This window comes from Pan paniscus, chromosome 9 (genome assembly GCF_029289425.2).
Source record: "Pan paniscus chromosome 9, NHGRI_mPanPan1-v2.0_pri, whole genome shotgun sequence".
Classification (NCBI taxonomy): domain Eukaryota; kingdom Metazoa; phylum Chordata; class Mammalia; order Primates; family Hominidae; genus Pan; species Pan paniscus.
The window spans coordinates 114,626,644-114,636,289 of record NC_073258.2 but is presented as its reverse complement, the minus strand read 5'-3'; positions in this window follow the sequence as shown (position 1 = coordinate 114,636,289).

Below are 9,646 nucleotides of genomic sequence, written 5' to 3'. Positions count from 1 at the left end.
TTGGCCAGCCTAGTTTCCAACTCCTAACCTCAAGAGATCCTCCCACCTCAGCCTCCCAAAGTGCTGGGATTACAGACGATGCCATCACACCTGGCTAATTTTGTGTTGTGTTGCTTTTTACTTTTTTTTTAGACGGAGTCTCAGTCTCTTACCCAGGTTGGAGTGCAGTGGTGCGATCTGGGCCCACTGCAACCTCCGCCTCCGGGATTCAAGTGATTCTCCTGCTTCAGTCTCCTGAGTACCTGGTTTCACAGGCATCCTTGGGATCATAACCATCACACCTGGCTAATTTTTGTATTTTTTAGTAGAGATGGGGTTTCGTCATGTTGGCCAGGCTGGTTTATTGCTTTTTTTTTTTTTAAAAGATGAACTCTCGCTCTGTCACCCAGGCTGGAGTGCAATGGCACGATCTCGGCTCACTGCAACCTCCCACTCCCAGGTTCAAGCGATTCTCCTGCCTCAGCCTCCCAAGTAGCTGGGATTACAGGTGTGTGCCACCACGCCTGGCTAATTTTTGTATTTTTGGTAGAGACGGGGTTTCACCATGTTGGTCAGGTTGGTCTCAAACTCCTGACCTCGTGAGCCACCGCACCCGGCATTGCTTTTTTCAAGTTAATATTACTCCTCCTGGCCAGGTACGGTGGCTCACACCTGTAATCCCAGCACTTTGGGAGACTGAGGCAGGAGGGTCACTTGAGGTCAGGAATTCGATACCAGCCTGGCCAACATGGTGAAACCCCATCTCTACTAAAAATACAAAAATTAACTGGGCATGGTGGCGCCTGCCTGTAGTCCCAGCTACTTGGGAGGCTGAGGCGGGAGAATCGCTTAAGCCCAGTAGGTGGAGGTTGCAGTGAGCCGAGATCGCACCACTATACTACAGCCTGGGCAACAGTGCAAGACTCCATCTCAAAGAAAGAAAAAAAATATTACGCCTCCTGGAAAAAGCTCTTTCCCCAAATATTTGTTGATGACTTTGCCATAATTTTACCAGAGTCACATGGTTCCTATCTTGACCACATATTTTAAGAATAAAATATGAAATTTTAAAATCTGAAGTCTAAGTTATACTGGTGTGATGTCTAAGCAAGTAATCTGCAAGCATGGCAGCACATGAGGCTCATTGAGTATTTTTAAATGACCTGGGTCCCATCTCTATAGATTCTGACATTATGGTATAAGATGGGACCCAGGGGCAGGCGCGGTGGGTCACGCCTGTAATCCCAGCACTTTGAGAGGCCAAGGTGGGCGGATCATGAGGTCAGGAGATCGAGACCATCCTGGCTAACACGTGAAACCCCATCTCTACTAAAAATACAAAAAAAATTAGCTGGGTGTGTTGGCTGGCGCCTGTAGTCCCAGCTACTCGAGAGGCTGAGGCAGGAGAATGGCATGAACCTGGGAGGCGGAGCTTGCAGTGAGCCGAGATCGCACCACAGCACTCCAGCCTGGGAGACAGAGAGAGACTCTGTTTCCAAAAAAAAAAAAAAAACAGTGGAATTGAGTGGGTATGGCTATTGAGTTGACTTGAACTCAGGAAAAAGATAAAGAAAAACAGAGAGCGATTAACCAACAATTAAAAGCTGAGTTTGGCTGGGTGTGGTGGCTCACACCTGTAATCCCAGCATTTTGGGAAGTCGAGGGGGGCGGATCACAAGGTCGGGGGATCCAGACCATCCTGGCCAGCATGGTGAAACCCTGTCTCTACTACAAATACAAAAAGTAGCTGAGCGTGGTGGTGTGTGCTTGTAATCCCAGCTACTTGAGAGGCTGAGGCAGGGGAATCACTTGAACCAGGAGGTGGAGGTTGCAGTGAGCTGAGATCGTGCCACTTCACTCCAACCTGGCAACAAAGCAAGACTCTGTCTCAGAAAAAAAGTTAGACTGGGCGTGGTGGCTCACACCTGTAATCCCAGCACTGTGGGAGGCCAAGGTGGACAGATCACTTGAGGTCAGGAGTTTGAAACCTGCCTGCCCAACATGGTGAAACCCAGTCTCTACTAAAAATACAAAAATTAGCTGGGCGTGTTGGTGCAGGCCTGTAGTCCCAGCAACACAGGAGGCTGAGGCACGAGAATCAATTGAACCCGGGAGGTAGAGGCTGCACTGAGCCGCACTCCAGCCTGGGTGACAGAACGAGACTCTGTCTCAAAAACAAAAAACAAAAAAACAAAAATTAGTCATGCGTGGTGGCACATGCCTGTAGTCCCTGCTCCTCACGGGGCTGAGGCATGAGAATCACTTGAGCCTGGGAGGCAGAGGTTGGAGTGAGCCAAGATTGTACCACTGCACTCCAGCCTGGGCGACAGAATGAAACTCTGTCTCAAAAAAACAAAAACAAAAACAAACAAACAAAAAATTTCAATTATTTTGTGAGAACAAAGCTATTTTCTTTCTTTTTCTTTCTTTCTTCTTTTTTTTTTTTTTTTCCTGAGACAGAGTCTCACTTTGTTGCTTAGGCTAGAGTGCAGTGGCTTGATCTTTGCTCACTGCAACCTCTGTCTTCCAGGTTCAAGCAATTCTCCTGTCTCAGCCTCCTGAGTAGCTGGGATTGGAGGTGTGTGCCACCACGCCCAGCTAAATTATGTATTTTTGGTAGAGACAGGGTTTCACCATGTTGGCCTAGCTGGTCTTGAACTCCTGACCCCGTGATCCGCCCCCCTCAGCCTCCCAAAGTGCTGGGACTATAGGCTTGAGCCACTGTGCCTGGCCCAACAAAACTATTTTCAATCTGTCATTTAGAAAAGGGAAAATAAGCTCTTTATAGCTCAGTTAAAGATGAAGATGAGGTCTCAGCTGGACATGGTAGCGCATGCCTGTAATCCCAGCACTTACGTCAGGAGGCCAAGGCAGGAGGACTGCTTGAGGCCAGGAGTTCAAGACACAGATGAGGCATTATATCAATAAAGTGGTTTAGATTTTTAGTTTTTTGTTTTTGTTTTTGTTTTTTTCACAGAGTTTCACTCTTGTTGCCCAGGGTGGAGTGCAACGGAGTGATCTCCATTCACTGCAACCTACACCTCCCGGGTTCAAGTGATTCTCCTGCCTCAGCCTCCTTAGTAGCTGGGATTACAGGCACACACCACCATGCCTGGCTAATTTTTGGGTTTTTAGTAGAGACAGGGTTTTGCCATGTTGGCCAGGGTTTCTCCATGTTGGCCAGACTGGTCTCAAACTCCTGACCTCAGGTGATCCATTCGCCTCAGCCTCCCAAAGTGCTGGGATTACAGGCGTGAGCCACCGTGCCTGGCCTAGATTTTTAGTTTTTATGAAAACCAACACAGAGACCCCCAACATCTTGCTATGGTTTGAATGTCCCCTCCAAAACTCAGGTTGAAATTTAATTGCCATTGTGATGGTAATGGCTGGGTGCAGTGGCTCACCCAGATGGGACAGGCTAGGTGTAGTGGCTCACATCTGTAATTCCAGTACTTTGGGAGGCCAAGGCAGGTGGGTCGCTTGAGCCCAGGAGTTCAAGACCAACCTGGGCAATATGGTGAACCCTATGTGTACAAAAAAATACAAAAAAATAGCTAGATGTGGTGGCACACACCTGTGGTCCTAGCCACTTGGGAGGCTGAGGTGGGAACCTCACTTGAGCCTGGCAGGCAGAGGTTGCAGTGAGATTGGGCCACTGCACTCCAGCCTGAGTGACAGTGATTAGGCCATGAGGGTTCTGCCCTTATGAATGGATTAATGGCATTTTCACAAGAGTGGGTTCCTGATAAAAAGCAAGGTAAGCCCCTCTTGTCCACTCTTGCTCTCATGTGAGCTCCTTTTAATTTTTGCCTTCTGCCATGAGATGACTCAGCAAGAAGACCCTCGCAAAATGCCAACACCTCAACCTTGGACAAAAACTTCCAAAACTGTCAGAAATAAATTTCTTTTCTCTATAAGTAACCATGTCTGTGGCATTTCTGTTATAGCAACACAAATGGAATAAGACACCTGTGTACATGGGTAGAAAAGGCAAGAGATATGTCATAGCTTTTCTCATATGATACAAAAGTGTCATGTTTGTTAAACAAATTTTGTTCCAAGAAATCCCTCTGGCAATCCCCAGAATCTGCTCTGAATGTGTATGCTTATTCAGTAGTACCCTCAAAGTGATGGAAAAGTGGCTCTTTACTCTTTCCAGTTTGAGCAATGCATATTTAGTTTTTTTCTTTAAATTTAATAATTAAAACTTGGCCAGGCCGGGTGCGGTGGCTCACACCTGTAATTCCAGCACTTTGGGAGGCCGAGGCGGGTGGATCACGAGGTCAGGAAATCGAGACCATCCTGGCTAACATGGTGAAACCCTGTCTCTACTAAAAATACAAAAAATTAGCTGGGCGTGGTGGCGGGCACCTGTAGTCCCAGCTACTCGGGTGGCTGAGGCAGGAGAATGGCGTGAACCCGGGAGGCAGAGCTTGCAGTGAGCCGAGATTGCGCCACTGCACTCCAGCCTGGGCGACAGAGCGAGACTCCGTCAAAAAAAAAAAAAAAAAAAAGCAAACAAAAAAAACTTGGCTGGCACAGTGGCTCATGCCTGTAATTCCAGCACTCTGGGAGGCAGAGGTGGAAGGATCACTGGAGGCCAGGAGTTCAAGACTAACCTAGGCAACATAGGAAGACCCTGTCTCTACCAAAAAACAAAGTTAAAATTAAAATTAAAAAGTATTCAAGTGCTAACACATAATGTTCAAAATATTTTCATTATGTTCTTCAGATAAGCTCATAACCAGATCATTCAGATTCATCATGATCAAGTCAGATAGGGTTGGTTTTTGCCATCATTCCATTCTCTGTCTTGCCAATGAAATAAGAATATTTAGTATAATAGAAGAGTTGTTGGTAATACTATTCATCTTTCCACAAAGCTGAGGAAATAAAAGTTGAGACTCCTCCACTTTAAATAACATGGCTAGCATTTTTTTTTTTGAGACAGAGTGTCACTCTGTCACCAAGGCTGGAGTGCAGTGGCCTAATGTCAGCTCACTATACCCTCCGCCTGCTGGGTTCAAGCAATTCTCATGCCTCAGCCTCCAGAGTAGCTGGGATTACAAGCATGCACCACCACGCCTGATTAATTTTTGTATTTTTAGTAAAGATGAGGTTTCACTATGTTGACCAGGCTGGTCTGGTTCACCTGCCTCGGCCTTCCCAAGTGCCAGGACTACAGGCATGAGCCACTGTGCTTGGCCCATGGATAGCAATTTGATTTATTTATTTATTATTTATTTATTTAGGGATGGAATCTCGTTCTTGTTGCCCAGGCTGGAGTGCAATGGCGCGACCTTGGCTCACTGCAATCTCCGCCTCCCAGGTTCAAGTGATTCTCCTACCTCACCCTTCTGAGTAGCTGGGATTACAGGCAATCGCCACCACGCCCAGCTAATTTTTTTGTATTTTTAACAGAGACAGGGTTTCGCTATCTTGGCTAGGCTGGTCTCGAACTCCTGACCTCAGTCAGGAGTCACTGTGCCCGGCCTATGGCTAGCAATTTTAAGCGGAAGTACTGTTCTTTTTTATTTTATTTATTTATTTATTTTTATTTTTGTTTTTATTTTTTGAGACAGAGTCTCACTCTGTCACCCATGCTGGAGTGCAATGGCTTGATCTCAGCTAACTGCAACCTCCACCTCCCAGGTTCAAGCGATTCTCCTGCCTCAGCCTCCCAAGTAGCTGGGATTAAAGGCACCCGTCACCATTCCCAGATAATTTTTGTATTTTTAGTAGAGACGGGGTTTCACCATGTTGGTCAGGCTGGTCTTGATCTCCTTGACCTCAGGTGATCCACCAGCCTCTGCCTCCCAAAGGGTTGGGATTACAGGCGTGAGCCACTGCGTCCTGCCCTGAAGTCCTTTTCTAAAGCTTTTTATTCTTTGTTACCAGAAAGTCTTCATTTGCATAGACTAATTCTCTGATGTGCTGGCTCCAGATTTCAATACTTGTTCTCCTTAGAGCAACTGACACCCTCTCTACACAAAAATGGTGGAAAAGTCCAAACAGTTTTTATATTAAGCACCCTGTTCCTTTGGTTTTAAGTTTCTTGCTATGGATTACTCCTGGAGAAGTATAGGAGACTACAAATACCACAAAAAAACAATGATTCCAGGACTTCAGAGTTCTTCCATGGCCATCTCAGATCTGAAATTCTGAACTCTCCTCACCAATGGAAACAAAAAAGGCCCATTCAACTTCAGTCCTTAGCATTTTACCCCTCGGCCAGGGGCCATCAAATACTGTCTCTTCTTCCAACTCCACATCATCTCTATCTCCCAAGGGATGGCCATCTGGCATCCTTAAATCCTAATCTTAAATGCCAACAGTTGTTGGTTTACAATCCTTTACAAAAGTGAAAAAGCTGCAGTCCTTTAAGCAAATGAAACTTATGGCAATAAATGATCCCATCCACTCTCAGGGAGGTGCCCTCCGCTTCCTGTCTGTGCTCTTTAGAAACAGATTAACCAGTGCTTGTTAATAAAGCATATTTCTCAGACTTGGCTCACAATTTGCATTTTTGCTGTATCTATAAGGCTTCTGGGGCCAGGTGCGGTGGCTCACACCTGTAATCCCGCACTTTGGGAGGCCAAGGCAGGCGGATCACCTGAGGTCAGGAGTTTGAGACCAGACTGGGCAACATGGTGAAACCCCACTTCTACTAGAAATACAAAAATTAGCCGGGCGTAGTGGCAGGTGCCTGTAATCCCAACTACTCGGGAGACTGAGGTGGGAGAATGGCTTGAACCTGGGAGGTAGACGTTGTGGTGAGCCAAGATTGTGCCACTGCACTCCAGCATGGGTCACAGAGTGAGACTCCACCTCGGGGTTGCGGGGGGGCAGGGGGTGGGGGGCGGGGGAAGACTTTTGGGAATACAATGTCAATATTCTCTAGGACCTTTGCTTAAGTTTAAGATGAAACTGCTTTATCATTCAAATCTGGAAATTTGAGAAAGGAGGAGTTACTGATAAGCATACTGGGAAAACAAGGGAAAATCAGATTGCCCCAGGCAAACTGGAACCTGTGGTTGCTGTAATTGTAACTAGTCTTCTGATTGAGTGCTGTTGAAAGAAAATACTTTAGACAAATTTAAAAGCGTTTAACAAAGCAGAGAACAATTTGAGAATTGGACAGTACCCTGAACCAGAAAAAGTTCAGAGTAACTCCAGGGCTGCTACCTGATCAGATAATATTTATTTATTTATTATTTATTATGTTTTTTTCTGAGATGGAATCTTGCTCTTTTGCCCAAACTGGAGTGCAGTGGCTCAATCTCAGCTCACTGCAACCTCCACCTCCCAGGTTCAAGCAATTATCCTGCTTCAGCCTCCTCAGTAGCTAAAATTACAGGCGTGTGCCACCATGCCCAGCTAATTTTTGTATTTTTAGTAGAGATGGGGTTTCACCATGTTAGCCAAGCTGGTCTTGAACTCCTGACCTCGTGATCTGCCCACCTCAGCCTCCCAAAGTGCTGGGATTACAGGCGTGAGCCACCAGGCCCTGCCTTGATAACATTTATTAACAAACAAAGGAAAATGACCTACAGAAAACAGAAGTAAGGCTGGGCCCTGTGGCTTACGCCTGTAATCCCAGCACTTTGGGAGGTCAAGGAGGCAGGCAGATGCCTTGAGGCCAGGAGTTCAAGATCAACCTGGCCAACATGATGAAATACAATCTCTACTAAAAATACAAAAATTAGCCGAGTGTGGTGGGGCATGCCTGTAATCCCAGCTATTTGGGAGGCTGAGGCAGGAGAATTGCTTGAACCCAGCAGGTGGAGGCTGCAATGAGCCGAGGTTGTGCCACCGCACTCCAGCCTGGGCGACAGAGTGAGACTCTGTCGCAAAAAAAAAAAAAAAAAAAAAAAAAAAAAAAAAGTAAAGAAAAGAAAACAGAACTGAGGGAAGTGAGGGAAGTGAGGTACAGAAATAGCTGGATTGGTTGCAGCTTGGCGTTTGCCTTATTTGAACATGATTTGAACAGTTGTCTGCCTGTGATTTCTGAAACTATCTGGTTGGTACAAGAGTAGGTAACAGGCTGGGGGCAGTGGCTCATGCCTGTAATCCCAGCACTTTGGGAGGACGAGGTGGGTGGATCACCTGAGATCGGGAGTTCAACACCAGCCTGGCCAACATGGTGAAACCCCGTCTCTACTAAAAATACAAAAATTAGCCAGGTATGGTGGCAGGCACCTGTAATCCCAGTTACTCAGGAGGCTGAGGCAGGAGAATCGCTTGAACCAGAGAGGCGGAGGTTGTGGTGAGCTGAGATTGCACCACTGCACTCCAGCCTGGGTCACAAAGTGAGACTCCCTCTCAAAAAAAAAAAAAAAAAAAAAAGAGTACGTAACAGCCTATTTACATATCCAGTTAGTTACGGTCTACTGTGTATGGAGAAACCTTTGGGCTGAACTTAAAGTATGTAAGGAGGCAGCTTTAAGCTAAACTTAGCAGTGCTAAAACTCCCATTTTTCCCCTCAGCTTTCCCTATCTTTGTCAACTCAGCTGCAGTGCCACCCCCAGGAGTCTCGCTCTGTCTCCCAGGCTGGAATGCAATGATGCAATCTTGGCTCACTGCAACCTCCGTCTCTTGGGTTCAAGCGATGCTCCTGCCTCAGGCTCCTGAGTAGCTGGGATTATAGGCGCCCGCCACCACACCTGGCTACTTTTTATATTTTTAGTAGAGGCAGGGTTTTACCATGTTGACCAGGCTAGTCTCAAACTCCTGACCTCAGGTGATCCACCCACCTCAGCCTTCTAAGGTGCTGGGATTGCAAGCATGAGCCACCTTGCCACCTGGCCAGATAAATCTTTGCAGGCAGTTTTCTCTCTAATTATTCATCTTTCCCAATTAGGGTTTCTCTAAACCTGAATCTCCTTATCTTTAACCTTGGGCTACAGAAAGAGAGAGCTTAAATGCTTGATTTAGAGTGCTGTTTTAGAAAGACCTTGGGCAAATTACTTAATCTGTCTGTGGTGGTTTCCTCACTTGTAAAGCAGGTACAACTGTAATACTAACAGCACTTACTCTATAGGGTATTGTGAGAATAAAGTCAGTTCCTATGCGCAAAGTACTCAGAGAACCACCTGACCTAAGTGCTCGATAATGTTAGCTATTACTTCCTCTAAAAATGTTCTATTTTATGTTATTTACTTTTATAGATGGGGTCTGTCTCTGTCATCCAGGCTGGAGTGCAGTGGCACAATCTTGGCCCACTGCAGCCTTGAACTCCTGTGTTCAAGTGATCCCCGAACTTCAGCTTCCCAATTAAAAATAGTTCTCAGGCCGGGCGCGGTGGCTCACACCTGTAATCCCAGCACTTTGGGAGGCTGAGGCGGTGGTGGGGGGCGGAATCACCCGAGGTCAGGAGTTTGAGACCAGCCTGGCCAACATGGAGAAACCCTGTCTCTACTAAAAATACAAAATTAACTGGGCGTGGTGGCGCATACCTGTAATCCCAGCTACTCTGGAGCCTGAGGCAGGAGAATTGCTGGCACCCAGGAGGTGGAGGTTGCAGTGAGCTGAGATCGCGCCACTGCACTTCAGCCTGGGCAACAAGAGCGAAACTCCATCTCAAAAATAAAGAAATAAATAATAATAATAGTTCTCTTTTCTTCCAGAGTTAAGTACCATATCAATAAAATTATTATTTTCTTTTTT